This window comes from Notamacropus eugenii, chromosome 1, assembly GCF_028372415.1.
Source record: "Notamacropus eugenii isolate mMacEug1 chromosome 1, mMacEug1.pri_v2, whole genome shotgun sequence".
Lineage (NCBI taxonomy): Eukaryota > Metazoa > Chordata > Mammalia > Diprotodontia > Macropodidae > Notamacropus > Notamacropus eugenii.
Window position 1 is genome coordinate 221079382 of NC_092872.1, and position 15243 is coordinate 221094624.

A 15243-nucleotide genomic window follows, 5' to 3' on the forward strand; every position below is an offset into this window, starting at 1 on the left:
ATCAAACAATTAGTGTGAATATTTTAACTCCTATGATATGCAAGATAGAAATATGAGGCACTGGGAATAAACCCCTCAAGAAGCTTACTTCCTATTGGGAAAACCAACATGTACATACACCATTACATCCAAAATAAATACCAGGTAACTTGGAGAAGGAAGGCACTAGGAGCTGGAGGAATACAAAGAGTTCCATGTGAAAGATGGCATTTGAGCTGTCTTGAAAGAAGGAGATTCTACAAGGCTGAAAGAAGGCAGTACGTTCCAAGCATAGAGTATAGCCAACAGGGACAGACAATAGAGTGTCGGGTGTCAGGAAAAGAAAGAAAGAAAGCAAACTTGGCAGGATTATAGAGTGAAGGGAGGAGAGTGATGTTCAATGAGGCTGGAATGATAGTCTTGGGCCAGGTGTGAAGGGCTTTTAATATCCAACAGGAATTTATATTTTATCCTAGAGACAGACCTTGGCTTTAGGAGAGAAAAAAGTGAAGGGGTAAGAGTAGAAAGAACCCAATTCCTTTTTCATGTTGGTTTAAACAAAATGTTAGCAAAGCTTCACAGGAGAATCAACAAACACAAAATTCCAATAATGAGAGAAAACAGTCTGGTAAAAAGAACATTTGTTCAGGACCGAGATTCGATCTCACCTCTGAAGCTTGTAATTTATTTGACCTTGAGCTAATCTACTTCACATTCCTCAGGGCTCAGTTTCCTCATCTGTAAAGTGAAGGGATGGCTTTTGAGGTCCCTGGATTATGATTCAGTGATTCCATGATGATACTCATTTTTTAAAATTCTTTTCCCTTTTTCACTCACAGCATCATGATGTAGTAGTAAAACAAACACTGAGCTTGGAATGAGATCTGGGTTCCATCTTTTACTATGTGACTTTGTACAAGTTACTTCTTTCCTTTTCAGTTTCCCCATCTGTGAAGTGGATATACAATACTTAAACCTCCTACCTTGTGGTAAGGATTAAATAAGACAGTGTCTCTAAGAGTATGACCTGGGGAATGCTCTGTAAACTTTAAAGACCTATATAAAATGCCAACCATTGTGACTATTTATTCAAATATCAGTCCACTTTTTAAATGGTATTTTCATTTTTTTTGTATATCCAAATGAAAGCAAGTTGTTTAATCCTACCTGTTTGCTGGCAAAAAAGGTTCAGCTCCATCGAAGGGATTTTTTTCATGCCATAAGAAAACATGACAATAGATCAGAAATCCAAGAGAGCCTCATTTTCTGAGTCAAAACTCAAATTTCTCTTAATTTTGACATCATGCCCTCTTTTCTTGTTTTCAATTCCCATTCCAATTGATTGTTTGGACTAACATGTTAATTGAATAAACTCATTTTCTCTTCACTATACAGACTTAAGGACAATTCTCCTGGGTACATCATTCAATGAGTCAGCTGGGAGCTCTGTAAAATTTTCTCTCCATATCTGAGTTCCTTTAGATAGCTTTCCAGGGTAAATACACATAGCTTCAAGCTTCCCTTCATAGTCAGAAGAAAGAGGAATCCTTGCTGTCTATTTTGCATTATCATCGGGGAGAACCACAGCATATTAGAGATAACCATACAACACCACAGAGAGCCCAGAAGGTCTCAGGTGAGGGTGCATGCTAGAGAATGGCAATAACCCCTTTTCGTTCCTATACCACTCCCATTTCTTATGGATGTACTCATCTATTTCGTCAATAAACACTACCTGAGTGTCTGCCTGCCTTGTATATGGTAAGTAAACTCCCCCAAGCTGTCAGATCTATTTCACATGGTAACTCTAATATACCTGCAACAAGTGCAGATGTGTGACCAGAGAGGGTACCTGTTGATCCACAGCACCCACTTGCTTGGCTTTCGTAGATCATTTTTAAAAACTGAGAAATCCCAGAATGAAGGAAATTAGCCAGATGGAGTCCTCCCCTGGAGCCCTTCGCCCATTGCCCTATCCCAGCCTGCTTGGAAGCCTTAGATGTCTTACCTGCTCATTCCCCCAGCCCCAGGTGGGCAGGAGTCAGACGCTCTGTGCTCATTCAGAAGGTTCCTCAGCAAGACTGAGCCAAGCAGCTGTAGCAGCAGCAAGTCAAACCAGCCCTCTGCTCCCCGAGCTCCTGATAATTGAGCAGGAGTTACAGTCCCGAGTTCTTACCAGGGGGTTGAACCCAGCTTTCTCTCTCAGCAAAGGGGACCCCGAGGGGATTGTCTTTGCCTGTACTTGGCCTTCGAAGTTCTAGCACCCTCTGTTGATGTGAATTCATCTAAGTCCAAGCAAGGAGCAGCTGCCTGGGGAAAGCCAGAAGCTTGGAACTGTCTGAGGTGATACAGAGGCAGGGCAGAGTCAGCCTAGCAAAGCCTCTGGCAAGGAGAGGGACCAAAGCACTCAGGATTGCAGCAGGGGAGGTTATTTTTTGAGGTAAATGGTTGGGGTCTGAAGGGATTGTCAGGATTTCTGGGTCCTGGTCTTAGATCAGCCCTCCACTTTAATTTGCTGAGAGGAGCAAAATTAGCTTTTGCAAAGCACCTCCTGGTGATTAAGAACAGACATTACAGGAAGCATCAGACTGGATCTCTCGAAGCTTCATAGAGCCCTAGGCCTATAGGAGCCATATGTGTTTCAGTTCAAGGGCTTGAGTGCTAGACTCAGAATCAGGAAGACCTAGGTTCTCAAATCTGACTCTTAATGGATGTGTAACTGTTAGCAAGTAACAACTTCCCTGAGCCTCAGTTTCTCCCATCTATAAAATGGGCCTGATAATATATGCTGTTCCTACCTCACAAAGCTGCTCTAAAGTTCAAGGGTGAAACTTTAAGGAGAACACTACAAATCTTAAAGTGCTGTGTAAATGTTGGGTATTATTATAGGGATGCAGTAGTGCACTGTGAGTAAGGTTGGGTTTCGAGTCAGATAAATGGAAGTTCAGGTGAGCTAGGTGGCACAGTAGACAGAGCAATGGGCCTGGAGTCAGAAAGACTCACCTTCATGTGTTCAAATCCAGTTTCAGACACTTACTAGCTGTGTCATCCTGGGTAATTCACTTAACCCCATTAGTCTTAGTTTCCTCATCTGTAAAATGAGCTGGATAAGGAAGTGGCAAAACCACTAAGAAAACCTCAAATAGGGTCATAAAGAGTCAGACACAATTGAAAATGACTGAATAACAACAAAAGTTCAAAATCTTCCTCTGACAGGAGGCAATGTGACCTTGAGTATATGTGTGTGTGTGTGTGTGTGTGTGTGTGTGTGTGTGTGTGTGTGTGTGTGTCCTTGCATTCCTCAGGTATCTCTCTGGGCCTTACATAAGTAAGTCACAGAGAGTATTCTAAATGTTCCCTGAACTGATAAAATCACCGTCTCCCCCACAAACTCTTTCCGTTGTATCTGTGATTCCATAAATAAAAGAAGCTCCCAACAAGGAATGTCCTGCCTCTATGTAGATCTACATGTCTTGATTTTCCTTCATAGCATGGGACCTGGAATGCAGAGAAGGTAAGTGACTTACCCAGAGTCACACACCCAGTTTGTGTCTAAAGCAGGTGTCAAACCCAATTCTTGCTGACACCAAAGCCAACTCTTTGCTCACTCACTCTCCTCCTTGGGTTAAAGAAAATTAGACCTGAAAGACACTTTTGAGATCATCGTGACCAGCCACCTCCTTTCCCAGATGGAGAGACTGAGGCCCAAAGGAGCCACATATCTTGTCCAAGATGGTACTGCACTGTAGTAAACACTAGGAGTCAGGAGACCTCAATTCTAGTCTCAAGACTATGACCAAGGAGAAGTCTTGAATCTTCTAGCTTCAGTTTCCTCATCTGTAAAATAAAGAGTTTAGAACAGATAATTTCTAAGGTACCTTCAAGCTTTCAAGTTGTTTTTTATGTTTTTTTATTATAGTGGCACTCCATTCACTTCAATAAATGTTTATTGAAGACTCATTTACTACAAGGCTCTGAGTTAGGCCCTAGGGAAAATTTTAAAATGAATAATGTATTTCCGTCCTCCAGGAGATTAGGGTGATGTGATATGTCCGCAAGTGACTAATGCAAGACAGAAAGTGTTAGTCACTACTAAGAGGGGTACAAAACAAAATAACCTTGGACATAAATGCCATCAAGAGAAGGAAATGAAGATAGAGAAAAGGCTGTTGGATTCTGTGACTAAGAAATTATTGCAAGCCTTCGAGACTGTACTTTCAAAAGGAAGAAAAGGCATCCATCTGGGGTCATCCCATCTAGCTTCTCCATTTTTTCAGGGGAGTAGTGTTGTTGGTGGGGGCATCATCTAACTGAACCAATAGGCTTTGATTACCGAAGAGGTACAGTGACTTGCTAGAGAAACACAATTTTTCTTTTTTTTTTCTATTCCTATACATATTTAGGACAGGTAGGTGGCACAATGGAGAGCGTGCAGGACCTAGAATCAGGAAGACCTGAGTTCAACTCTGGCCTCAGACACTCACTAGCTGTGTGATCCTGGGCAAGTCACTTAACCTTGTTTGCCTCAGTTGCCTCATCTGTAAAATGAGCTGGAGAAGGAAATGGAAAACCACTCCAGTATTTTTGCCAAGAAAACCCCAAATAGGACCACAAAGAGTCAGATACAACTGACCATGACTGAACAACATATAGGCTCAACAGGGCTTCTGGCTTTTTACTCTTATCACGAGATTTGGAGGCTTGGGTTTTCTCCCCTAAAGATCTCAGATATTAGTCATCAGATCATCCTCTTGGAGTCCAATGTCCTAGGCAAGATATATTTCAATATTGGAGGCTCCCTTTAATATTGGCCCATCTCTTCTGAAAAAGAAAGCTGTATGTCCTTGGGCTTAATGAAAGTAATGTCTGAAATACTACCGCTCACACACAAAAGTTACTCAAGGTTCTAAGTACTCTGAAGATCCACTCAAAACCATAGCTTCCAAGCCCCCACTCATATATTTATTTTTCATAATTGGCCAATGGACTATTTAGCCTCTTGCCTCCTACAAACCTGGGGCACCAGATCACATTATCAACAGGAAGAGGTAACATATATGGAAATATAAGAATCTGTGTGACTATGACACATGTATGGAGAAGTACAAATAGGAAAACTGTATGGCCAGGGTAACGTGTATGGTCCAGTGGAAGAACAACTCAATTGATGCAGGTTACCTATGTCTTCTGGTCCTGTCACTAGAATTCCTCCCCACTGGGCATCTTGGACACTCTGTTGGTCATCATTTATCTTTATCTGAGCTGCTCCCTGCTCTTCATTTTCTCCATACAGCCATTCCTGATGCTGCCACCTACTAGGCACCATTTCTTCCCCAAAGAAGGAAGAATGGATTCTTCCATATCTTTTTTGTAGCTTATCAGTCCAAGGATGTCTTAGCTCTGTTAATGAAAAAGACAGGTCCTCATAAGTTGAGTCATAAATCTGGGGAGAAAAATCATCCTCGGCTAAACCAGAGCTTTCTCTTTGTAAGGAGAGAGATCTGTTAGGGCACTGTGAGTACCCAGAGCCTTAGCCCTACATGCTCTTTTGGAACACAGACTAGCCCAGTAAGTAATTAGAGCAGAGGTGTTGAACTCTCCCAAGTACACCCCAAACCAGATTAAAATGTAATTGGGAAATACTTATTAAAATAATTTAAAATACAATAAAACACAACATTCATTTTTAAAACTAAGTCAATATGCGGATCTTTATGTACAGATTGAACCTAGTACCATGTCTATTTGAGTTAGACACCACTGAATGAGAATCTGCAGGCTTTTATTTAATGTATCCATTGAAATGACTTTCTCTTACTAGCATGACCGAAGTTCCTGTTTCAAGCCTCTTCTCTAATTTAGGATTAGACAGTCCTTTTGTGCTTCATAAATTCTTGACTGACCTGCATTCTCCCTCAGACTATATCAAGTGATTGCTTTCCAAGCAATTTCTAAGGGTTATGTGGGTTTTCTGTAGTCCCAAAAGTCATCCATGTCTTAGTTCCAGGAACAAAGGGAGGAAAGGCAAAAACAAAAGTATGTAATGGAGCCACCAAAAGGCTTTAGTCATCCACCCCAGTCACCTTCTCACTGTTCTACCTGCCACTGAACTCCCTAGGCCCCCAAAGACTCTGCACAACTTAATCTACTTATTTTTGCAATTCCCACTCTGGGGACAAACTGTCCTAATGGCCAAATGCATGAGAGCGAACTTACATTGCACATTATCTAGACATCTTAGACCCCAGGAATCTATTCCATCATCTCCTTACAAACCACAATCTCTATACATACACACACATGCACACACACAGACACATCTAAATTATCTTGTTGGGAGAGACAGGACCTACTTTCATTCCCATCTAAAACTGAGTTTCCAGATCCAACTGGAATTAAAGCTCTCTTCCTTCTTCTCTGACCCCTCTCTTATATGCACATTTGTCACATGGAATAGATGGGGCTATCATCTACATGACAATATTTCTGAAGACCATTATCATGTCTCTTCTCCCACTCAAGCCTTATCTTTTCTAGGTTAATTACCCCCAGTGTCTTCAGCCAACTTTTATATCATATTGTCACAAGTCCCTTCAACATCATGGACACCGTTCTTCTTTTCCATGTCCTTCCTAGAATGTAGTACTGAACACATTGCTGTTTTTATTGTGCTCTCTTTCATTTTCAGAGAGGACCAGTGACATCACAGGGTGAAGTCTTCACTTGCCCCCTGTGAATTGGATTTAAGTGAGGCAGAGTTGCACAAAGTTGTTGGCCTCACTATCTCTTCCAGAGTCACCACAGTTCAGTGGCAGGACAAAAGTCAGGACAACTGATAATGGCAAGGATGCAGTGAATGACCTTGGCATCATAGATGTCTGACCAGGCTCTAAGCACTCCATAGCACTTGCTTCATCTGCCTTCATGGTTGCTGGAACCTCATCTGTCCATTCCACCAAGAAGAATCTTCACATGCTTGGGGTAGACACCCCCCTAACTCATCCATAGGTTTCTGGTCTGTCAGTTTTCCTCAACCTGGTTTAGACCCTCTGTGGAAAGGATTTACCAGGTTATGGCCACTGCACAAACGACAGCTTCTTGGAGTCACAGGTGGAGAGTTGGGTGGCAGATGGACCCCAAAGGTAGATGAGCAGCCCTGAAAAGGACTCAGCAAGCCCTCCTTCCAGAAGCACTAATCTTCCCTAAATACCCCTTACACCCCACTAAACACAGTACTCCAGATATGGCCTGACCAAGGCAAAGTACAACACATCTATCATGTCTCTCATTCTAAACACCCCACACTTAATGTGATTTAAAATCCTATTACGTTTTATGACTTCCTTGTCACATTGTTGATTGATTGAACAGTATGCTAAAAGTACTAAATCCTTTTTCAATAAACCATTGTGTAAACATTCTATTTTCTGAATTGGTAAAGTCGATCTCTTGAGACCAAAAGTAGGACTTAAGTCTCATCTTTTTCAATTTGACCTATTGTTCTAGCCTGCCAAGATTTCTTTTTTAATTATGACTGCCTACTAACATGTTAGCAATTCCTCACATCTTCTGGCCATCTGAATACTTGATAATCAAGCCTTCTATGCCTTAATATGAATCATTGATAAAAATGTTAAACATTGGAGGGTGACATTCGGGCTCAAGTCCTTAGTCTTCCCTCCAAGTCCCTCCATCAAACCTTGTGCTCCTTTTCTTTGTGATCACCCACTAACTCCTGTTTTTGCTTAAAAAAAAACCAAATTTCTCACAATACACAGAGGAAGCCTCAGAAACTTCAGGAAAAGACTACCAATTAGATTCCTCCCTTATACAATCCCAGAGGCCTGTGTGAAGTACTGTGTACACACGAGACCTCCAGAGACCCAAGTTTCTTCTCAGGGACCAAAGAAGCATCCAAAAGGTTCAGTCATTTCCCTAGCTCTGGTCTCATGGCTGAAGTCATCATTTTCAATGTTTGTGCAACAAGGCATTAGGAGTTTCACCTCTAGACACCATGAGTCTCATTCTTTGGAGCTTCCAACCTACCTGGCAGAGCTATCCTGGTCCCTAATTGTTCCTACAGACTCTGCTTTCCTCTTCTTCCTACTTCAGGCAGGAGCTAGAAGCCCCCCCACACATATACTGAACGCTCTGGCCTCTTGCTCTCTTCCCTACCCAGGGTATCTTAAGCTAGGGGTCCCTGAGTTCATTATTTTCTGACAAAACTCACCCTTCCTCTAAACTTCTACATTTCTGATAAAGTCACCACTATCATTCACATCTTCCAGATTCAAAAATTCAGTTATCCTCAGCCTCTTTCTTCCTCCTCCTCCATATCTAATCAATTACTATGTCTGGTCAATATGTCTTTATCATATCTCATATTTATTTCCTTCTCTGCTCTAAAACAGCTACCATGACATTCTAGGCCTTTTATCATTTCTCATCTGGACTATTGTAATAGTCTCCTAAATGGTCTCCTCCTTCTAAACTCTCCCCTTTCCAGTCTTCAACACAGTTGAGAAAATAATTTTCCTAAAGCACAATTTGACCATATAACTCTTCTACTCAAGAATCTTCAGTGGCTCCCTATTGCCCCTAGGACAAGATACAAACCCATTTGAGAGTGAATAGATCACTGGACCTGAAGTCAGGAAGACCTGAGTTCAAATTCAGTTTCAGACACTTAACTAGCTGTGTGACCCTGGACAAGTCACTTTACCCTGTTTGCCTCAGTTTCCTCATCTGTAAAATGTGCTGGAAAAGGAAACGGCAAACCACTCCAGTATCTTTGCTAAGAAAACTCCAAATGGGGTCATGAAGAGTTAGACATAACTGAAACAACTAAACACATAAAGTACTTTGCAATCTATCTTCAAACTACTTTTGCAGACTTAGTTCACATTTATTCCTTTTTCACATATTCTTTGATCTGGCCAACCTAACCTACTTCCTATGTCCTATAATCAGAATTCCATTTCCCATCTTCAAAACTTACCATAGAGCCCATCCCCCATGTTTGGAGGGCTCCCTCCTCACCTCCACCTCCTAGAATCCCCAGATTCGTTCAAGACTCAGCTCAGGTGCCGCCTTCCACAGGGAATCTTCCCTCCTCACCCTTAGTAATTTCCCAGTTCTTAAATCAACTTGCATTTAACTTAGTTGTTTTTTCATTTTTGTTTTTTACATTGCCAGGACCCATTGGAGTGATTTTCACATGCTCAGTAAGTGCTTGCCAAATTGGCTAATCCCACTGACCATCTCCACTCAGGTCCACCTTGGGGGTAATAACATGTTAGGAGGTGAATTCCTCTCCTAAACTCACCTCATAAATCTAAAGTTTCTTTCCTCCCTAGATCCAGTTAACACTCTTCTGAAACACCATTCCTATCACCACTACCACTTCTAAATCATAAACTCTATAAGGACAAGGATCATGTCTTAATCATCTTTGTATCCCCACAGTGCCTAGTACAGTGGAACACACATCATACGCATGATAGGTCCTCCATAAATATTTGTCAAATGAATACTATATGTACTTTGTCAAAGCCCAGGCTTCAAGAAACCTAGGGATATAATAAGCACTTTCCTAGATGAATTTTATCAGGCAGTAAGAATGCCATGAACTCAGTTAATCACACTTGGGTCAATGTAGCCAAGGAGGAGAGGAGATGGTAGAAAGTGAGTGAGCAGTCAGTTGGTATCCCATTCTGCACCACCACCCCCAGGACCCTATCATTGTAGCTCACCTTTTTCCTCCTTACCACATTCTTCCTGCAGGCAACCCAACATCCCAGCCAAATGGCCGCCATGGTCACGCTAACCTATGAGCTACTGCCCCCACCTTGCCTATAGGTGTGATTGAGGCTGTCCTTAATAAGCTTCCCCTATACCCTATCAATCTCAACTGGATGTGTTCCATATGCAATTGTTCCTCCTTATAGTTCTGTGAAATGCCTAAAGAAAGTGTCTAAAAGGATATCTTCACCTGACTCACTGATCATTCAACCAAGTGAGTAACTCCTCCAGGATAGATGAGGCTCTAGCACCCTGACAAAAAGAAGCTTCTGTCTGTCTCTGCTTATTTCTCATGAAACACTTTTCTACATTTCCTAAGTAGTAACAAAGGACATAGATGTAGAATTCAAGGTCACATTTGAAAGGTCCTGTGATATGGAGACTGGAAATGTTCATCTGAATTGCCATTTTGTTTACCGGCAACTGAATGGATCGATCTGGGTGATTATGGAGAAGGAAGAGTTATCTGTAAGGAGGTGGGATGAAGGGAAGAGAGGTAGGAGGTGGCAGAAGGGCAAGCCTATTTTTGTGTGGTCACACAGTATGAACTGCCTGGAGAACAACATAAAAAGTTGCTACATGGTCAACACAAAGCTAAATTGCAAATATTTGTGAATATCGGGATGACAGTTATTTTGGGATTCATTAAAATATTTGACAGGGTGGAACCAAAGCCACTGTGGCTGTGAGCTACTGGGGGGGAAACCAGGAACATCTATTTTTGGTTGAATTCCACTGCTAAATACATACAAGGTTTCTGGATCACCTGTTAATTTTGTTTGGACTGTAGCTCCTTTCCCCCTTGATCAATGCCAAGAAGTGAGAGCAGATTGTAGAGTAATGGTTAGTGTAACTATGGTTACTGTAGAGTAACCATAGTAACGAGGCACTTCAGTAATTATCCACTATTGCTTTGTAATAGCTGTAGTGTCTATCTGACTGGGCCACAGCTTCCTTTGCAATCACTTGGGAAAAGAGGCATTTTGAGAGTCAACCCTATTCACTAGAAGCCTGGCTGTCAAGGAGAATCTCTGCTTTTACTACTTTCCTCTTTCTACTAGAGGAGGAAAAGGGGGGTAGTCAGAGAGAGTCCTTCATAACCCAGGGAAAAACGGGAGCCACCTTATCTATCAGATGATCCATCAAATACCAAGAGCTTTACCAAAAATCTCTGCAACACCCTGGATATGGGACTGCCATTTATTGTGACAAAAGTTATATTACATTTTCTTTAATATCATCCATGAGAAAGCTGCAGAAGAAGCAGAAAGGTGACACTTGTGAACCCTACAGGTGAAGAAGAAGAAGCATGTTGAAGACAGCCAGTCAAGCAGTAAGTAGAACTGCATCAAAGTAGTCAAACAGTCAGTTGAGCATCAACCTTCTAGAGAAATGCAAGCAAGTGATTCTGATGTTCGTTCTTGGAATTCAGAGAAGGAGGGAAATATCTGTAAAGAAATAGGGGGAAGAACCATGGTCAGTTTGGGATGAACTTCAGGTTTTGTCTGTTAATTCAGTTCAATTCAACAGTTATTAAGAACCTACCATGTTTAAAGGTACTGTCACAGGTACTGGGGATATAAAAGCAAAAATAAAATGTTTCTGCCCCAAGGAGCCTACATTAGTGGTGGGGGGTAAGGGGAGGGAGCGGGGTTTAATAACCTATTTACCAGTATGTAGAAACAAAGACCATACAAAGTAAAGCACAGAGATGTCAAGAGGCAGACTCTTAATAATCGAGGGGGATCAAGAAAGTCTTTAAGATATCCTCCACTATACAACAGAGACAATAGCACCTGCCTCACAAGGTTGTTAAAAGAATCACATAGAGTAAGAGATCTAAAGTGTTTTACAAACCTTAGAGCTCTCTAAAAATATTAGCCTTTATTATCATCATCGTCATTAGTAGGGTTACCTTCATTATCTTTGCAAGGTAGCTAGTAACACAGAGGATGGAGTGTTTGGCCTGGAGTTAGAAAGAGCTGAGTTTAAATCTGACCTCATTTACTAGCGTGTGAGCCTGAGCAAGTCATATAACTTCTGTTTCCCTCAGTTTCCTCAACTGTAAAATGGGGATAATAAGAGAACCTTACCTCACAGAGTTATTGTAAGAAGCAAATGAGATAATATTGGTAAAGCATTTAGCATAGGTGCTCTATAAATGCTAATTCTCTCCCTTTCTCTTCCCTTTCAGGTGATATCCAGAGAGAGTGATCTGGATGGTGAAAGGACCAGAAACCAAGCAGAGTTTGACTGAATTGTCTAGAAAAGACAAGAGTGGGGGAGCCACGGCTGTTGCCTTTAAATTTGAGGTGACTATCATAAAGCAATTGACTGATTTAACTGAAGGGATGGATTTTCTATTTATATTCCCCCGGAAGGTTGAGTCTCACTCTTCTTGGGGAGGAAAAGATAATAGCAATGCAACTTACTGTAGCTCTTGAGTTCTTGGTACCAGGCTCTGGAACTCCCACATTTCTCCATATAATGATGGATACCTAAATTCATAAAATATCTAGGTCACCTCTTAGAACAAAGGATCAATGGAAGACTAAGTTGCTCTGGGGAGTTTAATATTGGGAACAACTTGTTTTGATGTTAAGCCGAATGAAATGCTGAACCTGTTATCAGGCTATTAGGCTGACCCTGAGACCTCCCAGGCACAGAAAAGAGACAAGCCATCCTGCACTCATTCCCTCCCTTCTTCTCAAGAATTATGATGAGGATAATGGAAGAAGGGCAGCCAGACTGCTATACTTACCTGGAAGTAAATGTATCTCAGCCTTTCTGGGCTACAGCCACTGAGGAAGGACCAGAGTTTCTTCCCTCCTCCCATCCTTCTCACTCCCATCCCAAGGGCCAGACCACATCCCACTTCAGGATTACCTAGTAGAGCTTCCCACAGAGGCCAAAAGTGGGACCAGGCAGGGCCATATCTATGTGGAGTGGAAAAGGTGATGCAGTTTCTCTCCTTCCACCCTTGCCTATCCCCACCAAGAAGGACTGGGGCATATAAGGGTTCCAGAGCATCCAGGGGTACCTTCCAGCAGACTACTGGCCTCATCTTCATGTTATTAGTGCTCCACCATTCAGATGTGATTATGCCAGCAAACTATGGCCCATGAGCCAAACTCAGCCCACTCACTGCCTCTTGCTTGTCCTACAAAAACAAACAACGGGCTAGTTTTGATCCTTGTACTGATCAAATCAGAGGGCATGAAGCGCTGCAACCAAAGCCATGTGGAGTCTTTTGCAACTTTCTAGAGGAGAAATCCAGAATAGAGACTAAGGACCTCACCAATCCACAATACAAATAAACCCACACAGTTTCAAGGCTAATTGAGTCAATACAAGCCTGATTACACAATGGAATTTCACTCCAAAACTAAATAGCATTGAATGAAAACTTTCCTCAAAGAACTTTAGAACTGGAGGACAAGAGGCCATGTGGAACCTCTGTTTCCAAAAGCATTCTCTTGTGGGATGAGGTTACAGCATGGGATAAGTAGTGAGAGTACAGCATGGGGAGTCAGAAAGACCCAGGTTCAATTCCAGCCTTGGATGCTTACTACTTGTGTGATGGTAAGCAAGGCACTTAACGTCTCCTAAACTCAATTTCTTCATCTGTGGATCAGAGATAACAATAGCACCTACCTCACAGCGATGTTGGAAGGATCAAGTGAGGAATATATGCAAACCGCTGGGCACGCTTTAAAGCGCAATGTAAATGTGAACTATTGTTCAGTCTACTTCCTTCGTCCTTCTAGCTGCATCCCCAGTGGACCCGTCAACTAATAACAACATCAAGTTGATTAACATCAGCCTGTGACCTGATGGGGACCAAGGTACTTACCTGATCCTACAGCACCAACTCAGACTAATCCTAGGTCAAAATACCATTTTTGGGCCATAGGAAAGGGCCCAAGGTTGCTACTCAATGGTTACCCATAACCCTTCTCCATCATTCCCCATGCCTCTTAGTGGGGTTAGCTGTAGAAAAAACTGAATTTAGCTTATAATGCTAGGAGGGATTTTGAAATCACCAACCATTTCATATTAAAGGTAAATAAAGGTCTTCACAGCTACTTCCCCAGAGGGAGCAGTGGTTAGAGCCTGAGCCCTTGACTTTCTTGAACTCTCTGCAGTATTTAACACTGTTGAATACCCTTTCCTCCTGGATACTCTCTGGATTTTTGTGATGCTTCTCTCTCCTGGTTCCCCTCTCTGTCTGTTTTTTCCTCAGTCTCCTTTACTGGCTCATCAGTGATCACCCTTTTCACATTAACCGTAGATTCCTGATTGGATTTTCCCCAAGACTTTGTCCCCTTCTTTCTCTGCCTCTCTCCCTTGGTGACCTCATCAGCTTTGAGGAGGGTTGATTATCATCTCTATCTATGCAGATAACTCATTGATCTAAATATCCAACTCCAGGCTCTCTTCTGAGCTTCAATCCCATATCACCCGTTGCCAAGTAGGCATTTCAAATGCCTGAAACAAATTGATATGATCTATTTCTTCATTTCTTGTAACACAATTGCCTTTCATTACATTCACATGCTATAATTCATCCAGCCATTCCTCAATTGAGGGGCATCTTTTTAATTTACAGTTTTCAAATGTTTCAAATTCAACATGTTCAAAACAGAATTCATTATCAGCTCTATCCCTCTAACAAACTTCTCTTTTTCTGTCAAAGGCACAAACAAATATAAAACAAAGAATAAGCATACAAAGGCAAACACTAAGATTAAAAGAGAAATAATTACCTAGGATAAAAATCATAACAGCATGGTCTCATTTCCAAGATACATGAGGAACTGGCTGAAATTTATAAGATTCATTCCCCAGTTTGTAACAGTTCTCAAGGGAAGAAACCCAGACTATCTATATGCTATATGAATGAATTCTCCAAATAGTTACTAATTAGAGAAATACAGATTAAAGTAATTCTGAAATTCTACCTCACATCCATCCGATTGACAATACGCACAAAAAAGGAAAATGATCAGTGTTGAAGGAGACATGAGAGAACAGGGACACTGATGCACCACTGATGGACCTGTGAATGGGTGCAACTATTTTGGAAAGCAATTTATAATTACTACTACTAGTAGTTCTATACCCAAAAGAGGTCAAAGAAAAAAGGGTAAGATCTTATATGAGCAAAAATATGCACAGCAGCTCTTTTAGTAGTGGCAAAAAAACTGTAAATTAAAAAGATGCCCCTCAATGGAGGAACAGCTGGATAAATTAGAGTATGTGAATGTCATGAAATGCAATTGTGTTACAAGAAATGAAGAAATAGATCATTTCAAAGAGATATCAAAAGACTTATATGAACTGATGGAAGTGAAGTCACAGAACCAGAAGATCTATACTATAATATCAGTATGAGAAAAAAAATAATGTTGAAGACATTTATAAATGAGAAGATGAATAAAATGAGAAGAATCAGAACCATCT

General features: G+C 41.4%; 1 long non-coding RNA gene across 1 annotated transcript in view; it reads right to left on the reverse strand.

Annotated features, from left to right (window-relative positions):
* Window positions 1-10966: 10966 nt before the first annotated feature.
* LOC140516940 (uncharacterized) overlaps window positions 10967-15243 on the reverse strand; it is a 28501-nt gene continuing 24224 nt past the window's right edge. The window contains exons 2-4 of the long non-coding RNA XR_011971431.1: window positions 12821-12940; window positions 12213-12278; window positions 10967-11228 (exon numbers count right to left, since the gene is read on the reverse strand). This is a non-coding gene — a long non-coding RNA (uncharacterized lncRNA). The remainder of the gene's footprint in view (window positions 11229-12212; window positions 12279-12820; window positions 12941-15243) is intronic.